Here is a 19,102-nt window from a genome sequence, read left to right on the forward strand (position 1 = left end):
GGGTTATAAATACAAAATCAAATAGGGGTAATGCAGGAGTAGGTTTAATAATGAATAAAAAATAGGAGTCCGGGTAAGCTACTACCAACAGCATGGTGAGCGCATTATTGTGGCCAAGATAGACACGAAGCCCACGCCTACTACAGTAGTACAAGTTTATATGCCAACTAGCTCTGTAGATCACGAAGAAATTGAAGTAATGTATGCTGAGATAAACGAAATTATTCAGGTAGTGAAGGGGGACGAAAATTTAATAGTCATAGGTAACTGGAATTCGGCAGTAGGAAGAGGGAGAGAAGGAAACATAGTAGGTAAATATGGATTGGGGCTAAGAAATGAAAGAGGAAGCCATCTGGTAGAATTTTGCACAGAGCATAATTTAATCATAGCTAACACTTGGTTCAAGAATCATAAAAGAAGGTTGTATACATGGAAGAATCCTGGAGATACTAAAAGGTATCAGATAGATTATATAATGGTAAGACAGAGATTTAGGAACCAGGTTTTAAATTGTAGGACATTTCCAGGGGCAGATGTGGGAATATAAGGAGATGTAACCTGGATAAACTGACTAAACCAGAGGTTGTACAGAGTTTCAGGGAGAGCGTAAGTGAAAAATTGACAGGAATCGGGGAAAGAAATACAGTAGAAGACGAATGGGTAGCTCTGAGGGATGAAGTAGTGAAGGCAGCAGAGGATCAAGTAGGTAAAACGACGAGTGCTAGTAGAAATCCTTGGGTAACAGAAGAAATATTAAATTTAATTGATGAATGGAGAAAATATAAAAATGCAGTAAATGAAGCAGGCAAAAACGAATACAAACGTCTCAAAAATGAGACCGACAGGAAGTGCAAAATGGCTAAGCAGGGATGGCTAGAGGACAAATGTAAGGATATAGAGGCTTATCTCACTAGGGGTAAGATAGATACAGCCTACAGGAAAATTAAAGAGACCTTTGGAAAAAGAGGGCCACTCGTATGAATATCAAGAGCTCAGATGGAAACCCAGTTCTAAGCAAAGAGGGGAAAGCAGAAAGGTGGAAGGAGTATATAGAGGGTCTATACAAGGGCGATGTACTTGAGAACAATATGATGGAAATGGAAGAGGATGTAGATGAAGATTAAATGGGAGATACGATACTGCGTGAAGAGTTTGACAGAGCACTGAAAGACCTCAGTAGAAACAAGGCCCAGGGAGTAGTTAACATTCCATTAGAACTTTTGACGGCCATGGGAGAGCCAGTCCTGACAAAACTCTACCATCTGGTGAGGAAGATGTATGAGACAGGCGAAGTACCCTCTGACTTCATGAAGAATATAATAATTCCAATCCCAAAGAAAGCAGGTGTTGACAGATGTGAAAATTACCGAACTATCAGTTTAATGAGTCACAGCTGCAAAATACTAACGCGAATTCTTTACAGACGAATGGAAAAACTGGTAGAAGCCGACCTCGGGGAAGATCGCATTTGTAGACTTAGAGAAAGCTTTTGACAATGTTGACTGGATTACTCTCTTTCAAATTCTAAAGGTGGCAGGAGTAAAATACGGGGAGAGAAAGGCTATTTACAATTTGTACAGAAACCAGATGGCAGTTATACGAGTCGAGGGGCATGAAAGGGAAGCAGTGGTTGGGAAGGGAGTGAGACAGGGTTGTAGCCTCTCCCCGATGATATTCAATCTATATATTGAGAAAGTAGTAAGGGAAACAAAAGAAAAATTTGGAGTAGGTATTAAAATCCAGGGAGAAGAAATAAGAACTTTGAGGTTCGCCGATGACATTGTAATTCTGTCAGAGACACCAAAGGACTTGGAAGAGCAGTTGAACAGAATGGACAGTGTCTTGAAAGGAGGATATAAGATGAACATCAATAAAAGTAAAACGAGGATAATTGAATGTAGTCGAATTAAGTCGGGTGATGCTGAGGGAATTAGATTAGGCATGAGACACTTAAAATAGTAAAGGAGTTTTACTATTTGGGGAGCAAAATAACTGATGATGGTCGAAGTAGAGAGGATATAAAATGTAGACTGGCTATGGCAAGGAAAGCGTTTCTGAAGAAGAGAAATTTGTTAACATCGAGTATAGATTTAAGTGTCAGGAAGTCGTTTCTGAATGCATTTGTATGGAGTGTAGCCATGTATGGAAGTGAAACATGGACAATAAATAGTTTGGACAAGAGAATAGAAGCTTTTGCAATGCGGTGCCACAGAAGAATGTTGAAGATTAGACGGGTAGATCACGTAACTAATGAGGAGGTACTGAATAGGATTGGGGAGAAGAGTAGTTTGTGGGACAACTTGACTAGAAGAAGGGATCGGTTGCTAGGGCATGTTCTGAGGCATCAGGGGATCACCAATCTAGTATTGAAGGGCAGCGTGGAGGGTAAAAATCGTAGAGGGAGACCAAGAGATGAATACACTAAACAGATTCAGAAGGATGTAGGTTGCAGGAGGTACTAGGAGATGAAGAAGCTTGCACAGGATAGAGTAGCATGGAGGGCTGCATCAAACCAGTCTCGGGACTGAGGACCACAACAACAACTCCTGGTCTATCTATATATCGACGTCATCGACAAAGGCTGAAACGATAAAAGTTATCGTAAAACGTCTCGTAATGTTGCGAATGGAAAGAAACGCAAACAGGAAAAGAAAGGTGGATAATTACTTAACACCGATAATTGTATAAATTCTGCAAAATGAGATAAATAACACATGTCTAAGATGTCATTCGTCATAACAGTGTTACAACAGCCTTGATTTAATTTCATTACTACTCAAGATTATTGTCTCTCCGCTCAGCGAAATGGCCAAGCAAGGATGCGCAAGCTACAGATTATTGACAAAGACTGCAAATTACCCCACGGTAAAATCGAAGGTTGGCTGTAACTTCTCCATTCACTTTACTACGTCAGTCTCGCCGTCAAGAAGTCGTCCATCCCCACAAATCTGTACGATGCATACCGGTAGAAGTCATTTCTCTCCGTGACTGTGACGCCTTGCTTTCGACTGTTGCCAACTATAATGATCTAACAGTTGATACAGCAAGTGTTACAACATGTTTAACGTAATTTCGGACATTGTACTATAGTGAATGTATCTCTATAAAACGCTTTTACGAAACATACTTCTTCCGAATTTTTGCTATAGGAGCTGACCTGTACTTCATTCCAGACTTTGAAGTAATAAATTCTCCCGTCTCTTCCCAACTCTCACACGGGAGCACCAGTCAACTTCCTCGGATCCCCGCCTCATGCGACAGCTCCACGAGTATTAAACAGTTACGAATCATTGTGTAATCACTAGTTCATCAAAGGGTGTTAGGTGTACATGTAGATTCCTGTTTGAATACTCGAATGCTATTTGAAATATCACAGGCGGTTTAAACTTTTAATATATCAATATTGTTAGAGTACGGAAAAATCAAGGTTTTTAAATAAAATTTAAGGTTTTTCCCGATGTTGAAAATTCCCAGCTCTTTGCAGGTTTTCACTATTTCGAGGCTCGCTGGACACCCTGGATCAGCCTCCTTCGAGGCTCGCTGGACACCCTGGATCAGCCTCCTTCTAGAGGCCACAAAAGAGGTCCGTCCGTGTCACAGGACGTTGTGGCCCACTCCGTAAGCTCCTGTTCTGTTCACTTAACGACAGTGCCGAACTATGCTGAATGCCGTCGCGGAAGTCAATAAACTTGGCATTATGCTGGTGTACGTTGCCAACAATTCTGGTACTCTTTTATGATCCGAGGTTCACGAGACGTCTGATTTTTATGATGATCTACGTCCCCTAAAAACGTCAATGACGATCGAACGTTAAATCCTAATCTTAATTGTGCTCCCCGCTTTTTTTCCGGCAATCTGTCCTTTATCACACAGACCTTTGTAATGGGCAGTAACAGCCGTTAAACATCATAATGAATGGAAGTAAAACGACCCGCAAGACAGCTGTAATTCGTGATTTCTTTACTGTCACTGCCGGTTTCGCTGCATTAAAGCAGCAAGCATCCTCAGGCGCATTACAACAGCGTCACACTAGAGCACCAAGACGCCCCAAAGTTGTTAGTCAAAAATCAAACCCGCCAAGTGGGGAAGAAGTCAAAGTACGAGGGTTGAATGAAAAGTAATGCCTCCACCTTCTTTAACTGGGTTTGGATGGGAATATTTTAATAAATCGAACGAAGAAATAATCCTTAGAATGTGATATTCAATTACCAATATTCAGTTTTCCACATAATCACCAACCAATTGGACATATTTCCGCCGGCGATGAACAAGTTTTCTGAAGCCGTCACGGAAGAAGTCGACACACTGTTTCCGCAACCAGTCTCACATTTCTCTCAACGTCTTCATCAGAAGCGTAATGATGTCCCCGCAGATCGTCTCTCATTATCGGGAACAGATAGGAGTCAGACGGTGCTAAATCTGGACTGTATGGAGGATGGCGCACAGTGGTGAGATTGTCTCTGAAGTTCTGCTGTGGTTGCGCGTCAAATGTGTGGTTTGGCATTGTCATGCTGCAGGAAAACAGTTCCCTTTTCTTTTCGGACCCTTCTTAGAAGTCGTTTCAGAGTTCGCAGCGTTGTGATGTAACGCACTGAATTTATTGTTGTTCCACGATCAAGGAAGTCAACATGGACAACACCGTCTGCGTCCCAGAACATTGTGGCCATGATTTTTCCAGCTGAGGGCTGCGTCCCGAGTCTTTGTGTCGATATTACATAGACTGACGTTTCGTCTCCGGGACGTAATGGTATAGCCACGTTTCGTCTCCTGTCACAATTAAATGAAAAAAAAAGGCGTCACCTTCATTCTCGTAACGCGAGAGGAGTTCCTGGCAAATTTCAAGCCTGTGCGCTTCCATTTCAGGAGTCAGCATCCGTGGTACCCATCGTGCACTGATCTGCCGATAGCCAAGCAAAGCAATAATGTTACCAACACGTTCTTGTGAAATGCCGATTGTGCTTGCAGTTTCTCTCCAAGTGATACGACGATCGTCCTGAATCCATCTGTCAACATTTTGCTTGTGAACTCAGTGGTTGCTGTCACAGGACGTCCAACTCTGTTTGTCACGCCGGTCAGATGTTCCCGCCTCACCTTCTGGAACATACTCGCCCAACGACGCACAGTATTCACATCAACACGATCACCATAAACTACTTTCATTCTCTGATGAATCTCCTTTGGGGTGACAGCGCCACCTTCTGCTGTCGAGAATTCTATGACTGTACGATGCACTGACCGACGGTCTGCGCAGGGTTCCATACTTTACACTATAACAACACAACCGTTCAATGCTAAGGCTTCCCGCCAACTGGAGCTGTAGAGAAGCGGCTACCGAGCAAGCCAGTACCTGTCGCATACCAATGCTGCCAACTGTTGAAGAGTTACAAAGGTGGAGGCATAATTTTTCAGTCAACCCCTCGTAAATAAAACTGGACATCGAGGAATAGCGTTGTGCACCTGTGGTGGCTGCAAGGGTACAGTGTTGGTACACATCAAACCGCCTTCCGTGGTACAACTTTTCAACAACCGCACGTGCGCCCCAACAGTGTTCCCCAAAGTCCTGTTTTTATTTACTGAGACGACTCCCCCCCTTCATGGGTTTGATCTTTGACTACGAAAGTTGGGGGCATCTTGATGGACTTTTCTCACGAGACATACACAACCCTTAAATTAGTGGCCGGCCGAGGTGACCGAGCGGTTCTAGGCGCTACAGTCTGGAATCGCGCGACCGCTGCGGTCGCAGGTTCGAATCCTGCCTCGGGCATGGATGTGTGTGATGTCCTTAGGTTAGTTAGGTTTAAGTAGTTCTTAGTTCTAGGGGACTGATGACCAGAGAAGTTAAGTTCCATTGTGCTCAGAGCCATTTGAACCTTAAATTAGTGAAATGAGACTACAGTAGTTCTTAAGAAAATATAAGGGGCATGCCATCATCATGCCATCAGCTGCCTTCTCGATGCTCAAAGTGTATGGCACCATGAGAGGCAGTAATGAACCACTGTAAGTGAGCTTACCAATATATTGACAATGGAAATAAGACCGGCGGACAAAAGCGAGACATTACATCATATCTCAAAGGCCTCTTTTTAAAAGCAACCTTTGTTATTTATTTGGTCAGGCTACGGTTGTGCATGAAACTTTTATTATTTAACTGTGAGCATAGAACAATCCGTCTGTCCTCAATATTGCGTGCCCCAGGGTACCAGCGACCTACTCTTGGTCCCGTGTGCAGACACGCCTTACTCCCAGATCCTTGCGCACTAACACTTACCCGTCTGGGAAGATTGAGTTACCACCGAGTACCCGACGAAATCGAAAGCGAACTTGAGACGTTTTGTTTCTACTTTGTCAAGTTGCACGCCAAATAAAATTTTAAAAAAGGTGGAATCACAACTCGCTTTCCCTAGCAGCAGTTAAAACGAGACGCGCCACACCACGAGAGAGGTTTAACATCAAAGTTCCGGAAGACCCCACTTCTAAAAGCGGATTCTGAACAAAGTTCGGGGCAAATCCGATTTGAAATTTACGTTAAGCTCGCTTGATCTTGTTCCCCCGAAGAGTACGCCGGCGACCCTTCTACGTCACTGTTTTAACTAAGCACAATAGAACGAGGCCCCGCCAACAGGTTTCGGCCTAATACCAAAGCATGACCAAGTACGCACACGCGTGTGCTGCCGGCGCTTTGTAACTCACCACTTATCTCGTAGACCAACAATAGGCACCAAAAAGCATATTAAAATACAGCTATTTCCGTTACTGGGACGCTAGCGTGCAGCAAAGCCGCAGCATATTACGATAAATTCCCCCGTCCTGTCAACCAGAGTTTACAAACTCACCGGACATAATACTATACTCTGTTCATTGTAAGAATAAACCAGAGGTAAACAAATACAAAGGCGATGATTGGTCAAAAGCCGTAAGACACATCCACCGGTGGTGTTACGCTCTTGGAAGTAGGTCCAGTTTGTGTGTTAGTGATCTTATTACGAAGTTACGTTAAATGAAATTTTAATATAGTCTAAATTATTAACAACCAGCAAAGTTTTTCTAAGTCACGCTTGAGCTATGTAGTTTTTATTTCAAGGATCGTGTACAATCACCGTCTCTGTACTGTTGTGCTCTGACTGTTGCGCTGTTAATACGCAGTATGAAAAAGGCTGAGGCTACTTCCTACTCGTTAGAGAAACACGTGTGAGGAACACGGTTAATTATGCCGAGAAATAGGTTGTTCTTAGTGTTTTCACAAATTTACAGAAGAAAATCGGCTTTAGAGTATTTGGTACAGCTGACATAAAAACATACATGGAATGCAAAGCGGAATCGCTAGTGAAGTCAATCGATAATTTAGTGCAATTCATGGGTCGCAGGTTCTAGATCTACCTTGGTCATTTTTTCTTTTCGTTTAATTTGAATTACCTATATCTCGTAACTGTAAAATTCGTCATTATTTTTCGAGTAATGCATGTCTTCTTGGTTCTAATTGCATATGGCACGTGAAATTCCTGTTTTCATTTCAAATATAATTTCTTAATTACCGCTAATTTATGACAGATTGTTAATAAAAATTGTTTAAAAAACAATTTAATTTTTAGAACAAAAATGAAAAATCAAATACTCAGTATCTGGACATGTTCATTGTTTTATACCCGATGTAGTCTCACAGGAACAACAGTGAAACGTGAAAAACGACCATTTTCGCAGTATGGACCACCCCGCCCAAATGCTGCATTCTTACACTTGCGACGTACTTGAACTAACGCACGCAACTTTTTCGCACCTCAGTGCTGAACGCTGGTGGGATATAAAACGGCACGTCATAAAAGAAGAGGAATGAAAGAAGAGGAATGAAAGTTCCAGAACTAAAATGTATTTCTCGGATTTGAATAAGGTTGAGCTAAGAGATTACCAGATGACTGTAATTAATACCTTCAGTTGCTTCAGTATTCAACAATACGGAGAAACTAAGGTGCATCACACACAACTCGCGCAGAAAAATTATCCAGTGTTTGACTTAGCAGTTTTCATCGCTCTTATTTATAATTATAATACCAAGTCACTTGGGAACGAGAGCATTCTATGCTTTCCTTCTTGTCACCTAAGAACGTGCAGTGTACAGGAGTTCTGCCGAATATTATTTCATTCTCTTTAAAAATCATTTGATTTTCGAAGCCATCCTGTTTCTCTGCTCGTCTCTTTTTACGTCTGAACTGCAACTGCTCACGTCATTGCAGGTTAGTTGGACCAGCTGGCTGGCCAGTTCTGTCCAAGCTAAATGCGCCGTTAATGTTGTTGTCTCGCATTATCGTTCAGTCTATGTGCGTGTAACACAGCATAAAAGTATCGTTATGATCGCACTTGACTGTACTGGACGCAGCTCGACTTCCGCTCCAAGTGAAACGACATCCAATGAGATTCAAGCAAATTCGGAAGAATACATGGGCTCACACTGGTCGCTCTGGAGCACTACAAGTCGTTTAGAATTACAGGTGGTTTAGAATTGGCACCGAGCGGTAATGTTACCCACTGCCGATGACGTAAACCATGGCAGTGAATTGGTGTATGTGTAGGCGCGCGCCAATAGAGTGTAACAGAATCAACGCAGTAAAATGTGGTCGACGTGGAGATGTCGGCAGACAGGACCGCCCTACGAAACGAATTGGCCGCGGCACACAGGAAAATCCAGCGGCTGCGGGCTGAAGTGGCTTCTGCCACCAAAGCCTTGTGGCTCACCCCACCTGCTCCACCCCCATCGGGGCGGGAGCCCATAGATAAAATGGACGCAATGGAAACGGACCCAGCTCGAGCACCGCCGCCTCCCAAGAAGAAGTTGGCGGTGCGGATCTCCAAAGACTTGGAAGGGTTGCTTGCATTGGCCGCCTCCGAAAAGGTAGAGGCTGCCACCAAGGAAAACGCAGCCACAAGACGCCGGGAACGATCTCGCCGCCCTCCTCAAGAGGGGGGGGGGGGGGGGCTCGACGCCGCGCCACAACGCAGTCGGCGCGTTGGGGGCGAGAGAAGCCAAGAAGAAGTCGATATCCGATCCTATCCCAATCTCAGATCAATCCGCACCCTAAATCATCCCAGAAATATCTTTCCAGGACCATCCTACCAACAACCAAAGAAACACTACTCACGATTCTTCCCAAATCCATCATTCCGAACCCCTATATTATCCGACAGAAGGTATGGGCTCGAGCAGTCCCGGTCCTTCGAAACAAAACGAGGGATACAGACATCCCATCCGACAACCATGTGTGGAGGAAGGTCCATCTCAACTCGGCCAGTTTCCGAACGAACACTGTGAAGTGAACTGCGCAGACATTTCAGAGCAGTTACCTCGCAAAAGTTTTAAAAGCGTCACAAAGCTGCGAGTCTTCGATCAGCCAAACACAGAAACAAGACATTAGCTCAATGAAGTACGTAAGACACTGTCTCTTGCACAGAAAGGTCTGTACTGGAATCGCGAGGTATTATCTGTATCGCAACTTTAAAAGGAAGGATAAACCCCGTTATTCTTCCATAACCGAACGAATTATGCTCTGATGCAGTTCTGTGGACGTTTTATTGCATTCCTAATTGGGTTTCTTTCTCGTAATCAGTTTTGTTAGGTCAAATAATTATTTTCACTTACTTTACTGTAATATGTAAATACTAAACTGACAGTCATCATATCTACAAGCGTGTCGTTTCAGTCTCCAGAACAACATAAGAGTAGTTTTAACAGTACGCTAACTGCAGAATTGGATTTGACCAGATGCCAACTGCTTGTCCAAATACTTGTTCCATAGCCTACCACTAATGCTAGTACTGATTCATGGTAATGTCTCTTTATACTGACAGGCGAAAGGAAACTTCTTACTTGGCCTGTAACGGTACTGAACCCAACGATATCACATTTCAATGCCCATTTTCGTTACTGGTTTGACACGTCCAGTCTTCGTCCAGGTTCTAGCCGCTTCAGTCCGGAACCGCGCTGCTGCTACGGCCGCAGGTTCGATCCTGCCTCGGGCATGGATGTGAGTGATGTCCTTACGTTAGTTGGGTTTAAGTAGTTCCAAGTCTAGGCGACTGATGACCTCAGATAAGTCCCATAGTCCTTAGAACCATTTGAACCATTTTCTTTGTCCAGGAACACCCGCGACACCTCTTCGCACTAGGCGTTTGAGTTATTATCTAATTTGGTTTAACTGACTGACTTCTCTTAACTTTTCCTTTAAAACAATGGTTGCTAAATTTCCACCAGATTCCAGAGTTCAATGGCTTTAACAGTCAAACCCCCTTATTCATCAGCAATCCAAAGAATGAAGCCCAAAAAGTAGACAGCGTTCTGTTCTTTGTACTATAAAACATACCACAGCTCGAAATTGGGGAAGTCCCATCCTAGATTTAATGATGCGCCTGAAGTCACATTTGTAGTGCGCGGAATTACAGCTAGACGGGTTTTAAAAACGAAGAAACCATCTTATTCTGTATATTTTCATTCGTTAATGAGTAATAAAACCATTTTTTCGTAAACTCAACGAGGGGAGATAACATTTTGAGAATAAAGAATTTAGTGAATTTAGTTACAAGGTCTAACTGAGGGCTCGTACTGATGTCATTTGTTGTCACTATTTCTCTCTGTCGAGGAAGAGTACCATACACGCGTAACTGCAGTTCCTGACATTACACCAGGAATCCAAACGTTAGTATAGAAGGTAGCCAAACGCCTTAGTACACATGTATTCAACAATCCGCCAGAGCATATTAAATGTTTTCTCGCCTGGCGAATACAGGACTCTCTGTTGGCTACTTCCTAATACATCATAGAAGAGCATCTATGCAGCTCTATATTTCCGATAGCTTCTTTGTAGTACGACACAGTGAGCAAAGCATTTAGCAGTCCAAGGTCGCTGCAAAAGCTCTACTCTACTGACTGACTCATAAATTTTTGGTGACGTGGTAAACAAGGGCACTTCTAGAATTTGTAAGTTGCTGGCAGCGACCTGAAATTCGATACAGACGAATTAATAACGGCAGACAGTTCCATTTTAGAGTTAGACAAGGGAAATGTACAGTTTATAAAACTAGAGGTAATCAAACATCTGTACTAGATCGCTACTATACCATCTTCGCTGTGTGCTATATGGTGAAATGGAGGAAGATCGTAGGGATTCCACACATGCTCTACTGAGAGATAATCTGACATGTACTCTGCAATCAATCATGTGTCGCTATCATCTACATCGATTGCAAATCACATTTAAAAGCCTGGCAGAGTGTTCATCGAACCACCTTCACAATTCTCTATTATTCCAATCGCGTACAGCACGCGGAAAGAATGAACACCTGTATCTTTCCGTACGAGCTCTGATTTCCCTTATTTTATCGTGGTGATCGTTCCTGCCTTTGTAGGTCGGTGTCAACAAAATATTTTTGCATTCGGAGGAGGAAGTTGGTGATTGGAATTTCATGAGAGGATTTCGTCGCAACTAAAAACGCCTTACTTTTAATAATTTCCAGCCCAAATTCTTTATCATTTCTGTGACACTCTCTCCCATATTTCGCGATAATACAAAACGTGCTGCCCTTCTTTGAACCTATTCGGTGTATTCCGTCAGTCCTACCTGGTAAGGATCCCACACCGCGCAGCAGTATTCTAAAAGAGGACAGACAAGCGTACAGTAAGCAGTCTCCTTAGTAGATCTGTTACACTGTCTAAGTGCCCTGCCAATAAAACGCAGTCTTTGGTTAGCCCCACAACATTTTCTGTGTGTTCCTTCCAATTTAAATTGTTCGTAATTGTAATACCTAGGTATTTAGTTGAATTTACGGCTTTTAGATTAGACTGACTTATCGTGTAACCGAAGTTTAAAAAGTTCCTTTTAGAACTCATGAGGATGACCTCATACTTTTCGTTATTTAGGGTCAACTGCCATGCCACTTTTCGCACCATTCCGATATTTCTTCTAAATCATTTTGCAATTTGTTTTGATCTTGTGATGACTTTACTAGTCGATAAACGCAGCGTCATCTGCAAACAATCTAAGGCGGCTGCTCAGATTGTTTCCCAAATCGTTTATGTAGGGAAGGAACAGCAAAGGGCCTATAACATTACCTTGGGGAACGCCAGAAATCACTTCTGTTTTACTCGATGACTTTCCGTCAATTACTAAGAACTGTGACCTCTCTGACATGAAATCACAAATTCAGCCACATAACTGAGACGATATTCCATAAGCACGCAATTTCACTACGAGCCGCTTGTGTGGTACAGTGTTAAAAGCCTTCCGGAAATGCAGAAATACGGAATCCACTTGAAATCCCTTGTCATTAGCACTCAACACTTCATGTAAATAAAGAGCTAGATGTGTTTCACAGGAACGATGTTTTCTAAACCCATGTTGACTGTGTCAATAGACCGTTTTCTTCGAGGTAATTCATAATGTTCGAACACAATATATGTTCTAAAATCCTGCTGCATATCGACGTTAACGATATGGGCCTGTAATATAGTGGATTACTTCGTCTTCTTTTGTGGCGGCATTTCGGAAGGCTGTGTTTAGTAACTCTGCTTTGTTAGCACTGTCTTCGATAGTATCTCCATTGCTGTCCCACAGAGAGGGCACTGATAGTTTCTTGCCGCTAACATACTTCACATACGACCAGAATCTCTTTGGATTTTCAGCCAGGTTTTGAGACAAAGTTTCGTTGTGGAAACTGTTATAGGCATCTCGCATTGAAGTTCGCGCTAAATTTCGAGCTTCTGTAAAAGATCGCTAATCTTGGGGATTTCGCGTCTGTTTAAATTTTGGGTGAAGGGGAACAACCAAGTATTAAGCACAGATAAGTTTGACCTCTCAAGCTGCGAGTGCAGCGGATACAATATTATTGTGTGACACTGTAGACAAGTTGTAAACAGTTTTATGATCAGCCATCAGAGCGCCACTGCTGGAGCAACGCCTCCTTCTGGTCTTCCTTGCAGCCATCTGCTTCGGCGCGTCTTTCCCTCGTCTATCCACCTCCCCAATATGCATGTTTACGTTCCTCGCGGAGCAACTTTAACGGTTTTCGAGAATCTGAAGAGCAAGTCTCAGCGTCGCAAGACAAAGCTGTTAATATACACTGATAGCAAACTCTTCATTTCAGATAAATCAGGGAGCTTTATTTTGAAAACGTTAAATGGTACAGTAATAACATTGCAGACCACCTTCTTACTCTTCTATTTCCTTTGCTGGCTACCGTACAATTATTTCAAAAGCTCTAAAAACAAGTACTCATGAACTATTCTATGACTCCACTGTTAATCTGTACTGTTTTTCCGATGTGTAAATTATACATTGTACTGTCCCTACAATAACGGATTTCCGTACCTATTTACAAGTTCCTCTATTACGTTCTTCAGTTCCCTGTTGAGGTTTACCTTCACTAGAGGCAAATAGTACAACGACACCAGCAAAACGAATGTTATTCAGACACGTTCCACTGACTCGTATTCTTTCATTATTTGCTCCCGATTAACGATCTCAGAATTTCATTTACAGTAATGAGAATAATTTTGGTAACATGCAACTCGGCTTCTCTTTCACTTCCGACTCCTCTGGTTTTAAACCGTTTATTTGAATGCTCTCTGTTGTTAGTCATCACAGAAATACCACTGACCAGGAAAGTACTTGGGCTCGAACAAACAGATCTGTATGAACGATTGGTTACAGGACCATTATGTACCTCTGAATGTGCTGGTGGGTGTCGTTTTTCTGCAAAACTCTGCAGTCATCACTGTAGATGTAATTGTAGACGCCATACGCAATGCAGCAATCTTAACTATAAAAGTAAATGCGGAATGTCAATAAAATGCTCCGAGCCATACGAATGACTGCAAAACGCCCAATGAAGAAATGCAAGTTGATCGCATGGCGTATTTGCACATGCTATAGTATCAGTGTTGAACGCCACGTCAATGACACTGTTGCTGTTCACTGGTTCACCAATGTCGTAGCCAGCGTTCTGCCACGCGTAACGAAGCATTGGTCTGTATACTCCCGCAGATAACTGATTGCAAATGACAAAATGCATATTCATGATAAAGAATCTGTCGCGCAATTTCGGCTGCATATTACAGGAACGTAGTTTAATGATGTCTCTAATTCTCTTGGCATGTATTTTATATTGCCTGAAGAAATACACATCCAGAGGTTGTGCATATTTTGTGGTTTTAGGCGGAATGATTTTTAAATCTAGATGTTTTCCGCCAGATGCTTCCAGTAGTACTCGTTCATCCTTAGGTCCAGACCAGGAGTCACAAAGTACTAATGACTTTCTCAACAAATGTGGATTCAAACCCGACAGAAAAAACGTCTTCAGATGTTGTTTCGTCATCTTCCCAGCCACACTTGCATCGACGCCGACATTTGGAGGGCACCGCGTTTCTATTTCCCTTGACACGCGGGGTCCAAACTTTCCAATGGATTCTTGGAAGCAAATATAGAGTTTGTCTGCCAATCGTCCATCCATTGATATAGCAACATCGATGGTGTAACTATGTGTTGCACAGTTAACTGAATGCAACATCGCGACAGTGTTTCTCTCCCCTTTCATGGGTAGTGTTCTGTCACAAGAAAGTTCATAGTTGAACTACTCTGATCACAGTTCCATACATAACTAATATCGATGTTTTCTCTCGTTATATGCTCATTGAAGTCAGCAACAAACGTTTGAGATCTTTCAATCAGCTCTTCTTCGTCATCCTTATCTTTTCGTCCTTGGAGCACAGTGATACGGCGTGATGTTATCCTAAACTCTTTTATCAAATTAGTAATAAATCCTAGTGAAGCTGTTAAGTTTGTACACCCGAGATTTCTGGCTACGTCCAATGCCCAATGTTGTAAATGCCAATAATGAACGGCGGAACCGCATTCTCGCGCTTCATCGAATTTCGCCATTACACGCTCCTTGATGGTCTTGAACAGCAGTGTACGATTTCCTTTGAAAACTGTATTTCCTTCTTTTTTCTTTGCCACGTAATCCAGTATGTTTTTGATATTGCTTTTAGATTTCAGTTCAGGGTATCTTTTCAGAAGCTTGTCGTATGTGTCGAAACCTCTTACGTAATAATCATCGTACATGTTCTCCAGTGTGTTGTCATCCAACGCCGTGATGATACTTGCAACTTTAACCTTCTTCTTGGGAGACGGTCGGTATTCACTGTCACTGCTTCCATCGCCTCTTCCCGAACTTGCCGTAGCACTACAGTTTGCAACGAGTTGTTCGTCATTATCACCCCTATCATCATCGTTATTATGTGTTAGTGTTATAGCAGTATCTGTTTCTAACTTATGCTCATATTTCTGCACTATACCAGGAAACATGCGAATGATTCGTCTTCTACACCAATACCATCTTCACGAAGAAGGGTTCTTCGTAACTTCATCTCAACCAATCGCAATACATTAGCAGGTTTGATTACCAATCGCCGAGCCATCTGACGCTTCGATACACAAATAATGTCACAAAACGCAACTTCAGAGGCACACTGCACCGTCCCTACTGGTCCCGACTGGCCTACCGGTAGGTCAGTGTGCAATGCGGCATGGCATACGCAGAGGCCTCTAACGGACGACTGCAGAGTTATGCAGATGCGGGAGTGTCACTAATGCAATAAGAGACCTTTACATTATTTCTCACACGATTTTGGTGTATTTGTGTTTGTTCGAGCCAAGTACTTTCCTGGAGAGTGTAAGGGACCACCTCAATCAAAAATAGCGATATTACTTAGTCACTCTAGTAAATACTATATTTGTAACAACATCTGAGCCGGCCAGAGTGGCCGAGCGGTTCTAGGCGCTACAGTCTGGAACCGCGAGACCGCTGCGGTCGCAGGTTCGAATCCTGCCTCTGGCATGGATGTGTGTGATGTCCCTACGTTAGTTAGGTTTAAGTTGTTGTAAGTTCCAGTGCACTGATGACCTCAGAAGTTGAGTCCCATAGTGCTCAGAACCATTTTTTTTAACAACATCTGACACCAACAGCTAATTTTGGTAGTGCAACAGAACGTGGACCACTGTTGGAAGAAGAGGCCATCAAAATGCAATGTAGCACATGAGTAACGGCGATTTCACGCGCACCTCGCCGCTGTACACCGTTGTTTAGAAATGTAGTTATTATAAGAATGGCAGTAAGTTACAACAACTCTTTCACTCACCAAATATGACAGAGTGGGTGACAGTGCTGTAACTGTGAGTTACTGTAACACGAAAATTTGTTAGGGGAATTTCAAAGCAGCAAATATACGCTGGCACTGCAGTTGTGGTCACAGTCAGGTTTAAAGCACCCACAGGAATCCCCTATGAATATAATATGAAACACGATCGTTGGCCGCCGGCGGTGCGCAGCTGCTCGCTTCACGCATCCGTGACGCAGCCAGGTGGTCAACACTTCGTGCAGCATCAGCGACCCTACACGAATCAGCTGCTGCGAGCGTCCCGCAACACCCGGAGCTGACAGCATAGTGTCTAGTCCGCCGCTGAACATCGGTGAAGGATAATCAAAGCGAGATGCTCATTAAACAGAAATGTTCCGGCAGACCGAATGCCTTTTGCGACATGAAATCTGCATGTCTCCTTACACATCACTTAAAGTAGGTACTGAAAATTCTTTGCTGGTCTGATTCACGTGCTGTAGAAAGGAATGCTGTGCAAACGTGGCTTTGGCCAGATTTCCGGGGAGGCGGGATATCTCTTACGATTTTTATGCGAAGCTGTTAACACCAAATATCTCGACCAGGTATCCACAAGATGAATTACGCCGTCAACAAGTTTTTGTGATGGAACAGACATTTTTGTAGCTGCAAGCGTGAAACAAGAAACGACATTTACACGTCAAAAGTTTTTGTTGCTGTGTGCACTTGTGCAAATAAGAGAGTAACGCTTGTTGCGCGGCAAGCTACCCCAGTTGCCGGTGCAAGGATAATTTTTCAGAGTAGTCCAATAGTGCACTGGTGCATGGAGTATGTAAGAGGACTTGGTTCGAGCCTTCTGGAAACACTAAGCAACTACAACCAGGTAGGGAAGTTCGGTCGAAATATGTTGTGTGTGGACGGGTGGGGGTTGGGTGTAGGGAGAGGGGAGAGAGCGATGTTTTCCAGGCAGTTAAACTGCTGTCGAGCACAGATGACGCGCCGGGCGCTGACTCATACAGCGCACGGAATTTATGACAGTCGCCGCCTCTGGTTATCGATGCATATGAATTGTGAACTTCCTGCACCGCAGCCACTTTGTAGAAATGACTAATAACATCGTCAAGAATAACAGAATGCACTGTGGCTTCCGTTGGTGGCACTGTATGAGCACATATCAGGATGTATTCCATATGTAACCTAGCGGAACAAAGTGATTCCGTGTTCGTACACATCCTTACATGAAACCTCGATAGTTTTCTCAAATTACTTTAGATAACTGTCCAAATAAAATGAAGGAAAAAATTTCCAACACCAAAAAATGAGTAATGTAGAGTACTGAAATTACAGGAATATATCTGTCCAGGTAACATATTTACGTGACTAACATTGCAAGATCACTTGTTAATGCAAGTGCTAGATATGCCCTTCCAAATGTGTAATGCTGCTACATGAATAACAGGTATAGCCGCCAGAGTGCTGAATGGAAGCATGCAAACCTGCATGCACTGTGTTGCACAAGCATTCGGGAGGGCGGAGGTTCAATTCCGCGTCCGGCCATCCCGATTTAGGTTTCTCGTGATTTTCCTAAATCACTCCAGGCAAATTCCGGGATGGTTCCTTTGAAACGGCACAGCCGACTTCCTTCCCCGTCCTTCATTATACGATGAGACCGATGACCGCGCTGTTTCGTCTCTCTCCCCCCCCCCCCCCCCCCCCCCTCCCCCAGCAGCCCAAGCCATTGTGTTGCACAGGTGCCGGATGTCAGATTTTGGGATGGAGTACCATTCCTGTTGCGCTTGTTCCGTCAATACAGGGACGGTTAACGCTGTTTGTGGATGACGCAAGAGTTGTTGTCCGATGTTGTCCCGTATGTGCTAGACTGCAAACAGATGTGATCGAGCAGGCCAAGGCAAATTGCCGACACTCTGTAGAGCATGTTGGGCTAGAAGGACGGTAGGTGGAAGAGCGTTATCCTGTTGGAATACACCCCCTAGAATGCTGTTCATGAATGGCGGCACTGCAGGTCTAATCACCGGAATGACATACAGTACTGAAGTCAACGTTCGTGGGATAAAGCACGAGAGTGTTCCTGTTGTCATATGAAATCGCACTCCAGACCATAACTCGACGCCTAAGTCCAGTGTGTGTGGCACGCAGAAAGGTTGTTTGCAAGTGCTCACCTGCACTCAACTGGCAGCGAGGTAGAAGCAGCTTTCGTCAGAAAACACCAGAGACCTCCACCCTGTCTTCCAATGAGCTCTCGCTTGACACTACTGAAGATGGAAGTTTGCGGTCAGTAGAACGCACGCCAACGGGCGTCCGGCTCGAAACTGTCCACGAAGTAACCGAATTGTAACAGTTTGTTGTCTCTCTGTGGCACCAACTGCTGCTGCAGATGCTCTACGATGCGGCAGAGCCTTGTGACGGATAAATGGCCCTCCGTCTCGGCAGTGCCACGTGTCCGTCCGGAGCCCGGTCTTCTTGCTACCGTACATTCTCGTGACCTCCCCTGCCGATAATCATGGACAGTGGCTAGATCCCTGCCAGGTTACGAGGTGCCGGGGCTAGCAGTGTATTTAACACTAAATTCTTCTAGAATCTTCATATAGAAATGATGCTCTAAGGCCCCCCTTTTCTAAGTACGACTTTTGCTGTTGCACATGGATTAAGAAGAAACGCGAACTGACTCTAATCGACCCTGCAAGTGGAGTAGAAAAGAGTTTGGCACCTACAGAATGAAAATTCTGTCCAAAATAACAATTTGATTTATTATGACTAAACTCAAAATAATAAACACATGAAACATTTACAATACGTCAAATTGGATACTGAAATACATGCTGTGGAGGTGAAGTTGTCCATAAACTAGGTTGTGACGTTTATGACCAAGTGGTATGTGGAGCCAATTCTTTGCAACTCAAATCTTAAGAGAAACACCCAGCCAACCCA

At 43.6% G+C, this 19,102-nt stretch overlaps 1 protein-coding gene and 1 non-coding gene across 2 annotated transcripts in view; one reads left to right on the top strand and one right to left on the bottom strand.

Annotated features, from left to right (window-relative positions):
- Window positions 1-19,102, bottom strand: part of LOC126272023 (CD109 antigen) — a 740,173-nt gene that overhangs the window by 546,938 nt on the left and 174,133 nt on the right. The gene's annotated exons all lie outside the window — the stretch shown is intronic.
- On the top strand, window positions 15,793-15,876 carry Trnas-gga (transfer RNA serine (anticodon GGA)). The gene is given in 2 exon segments: window positions 15,793-15,832; window positions 15,842-15,876. It is a non-coding gene; the product is annotated as a tRNA-Ser (tRNA).

This window comes from Schistocerca gregaria, chromosome 5 (genome assembly GCF_023897955.1).
Source record: "Schistocerca gregaria isolate iqSchGreg1 chromosome 5, iqSchGreg1.2, whole genome shotgun sequence".
Lineage (NCBI taxonomy): Eukaryota > Metazoa > Arthropoda > Insecta > Orthoptera > Acrididae > Schistocerca > Schistocerca gregaria.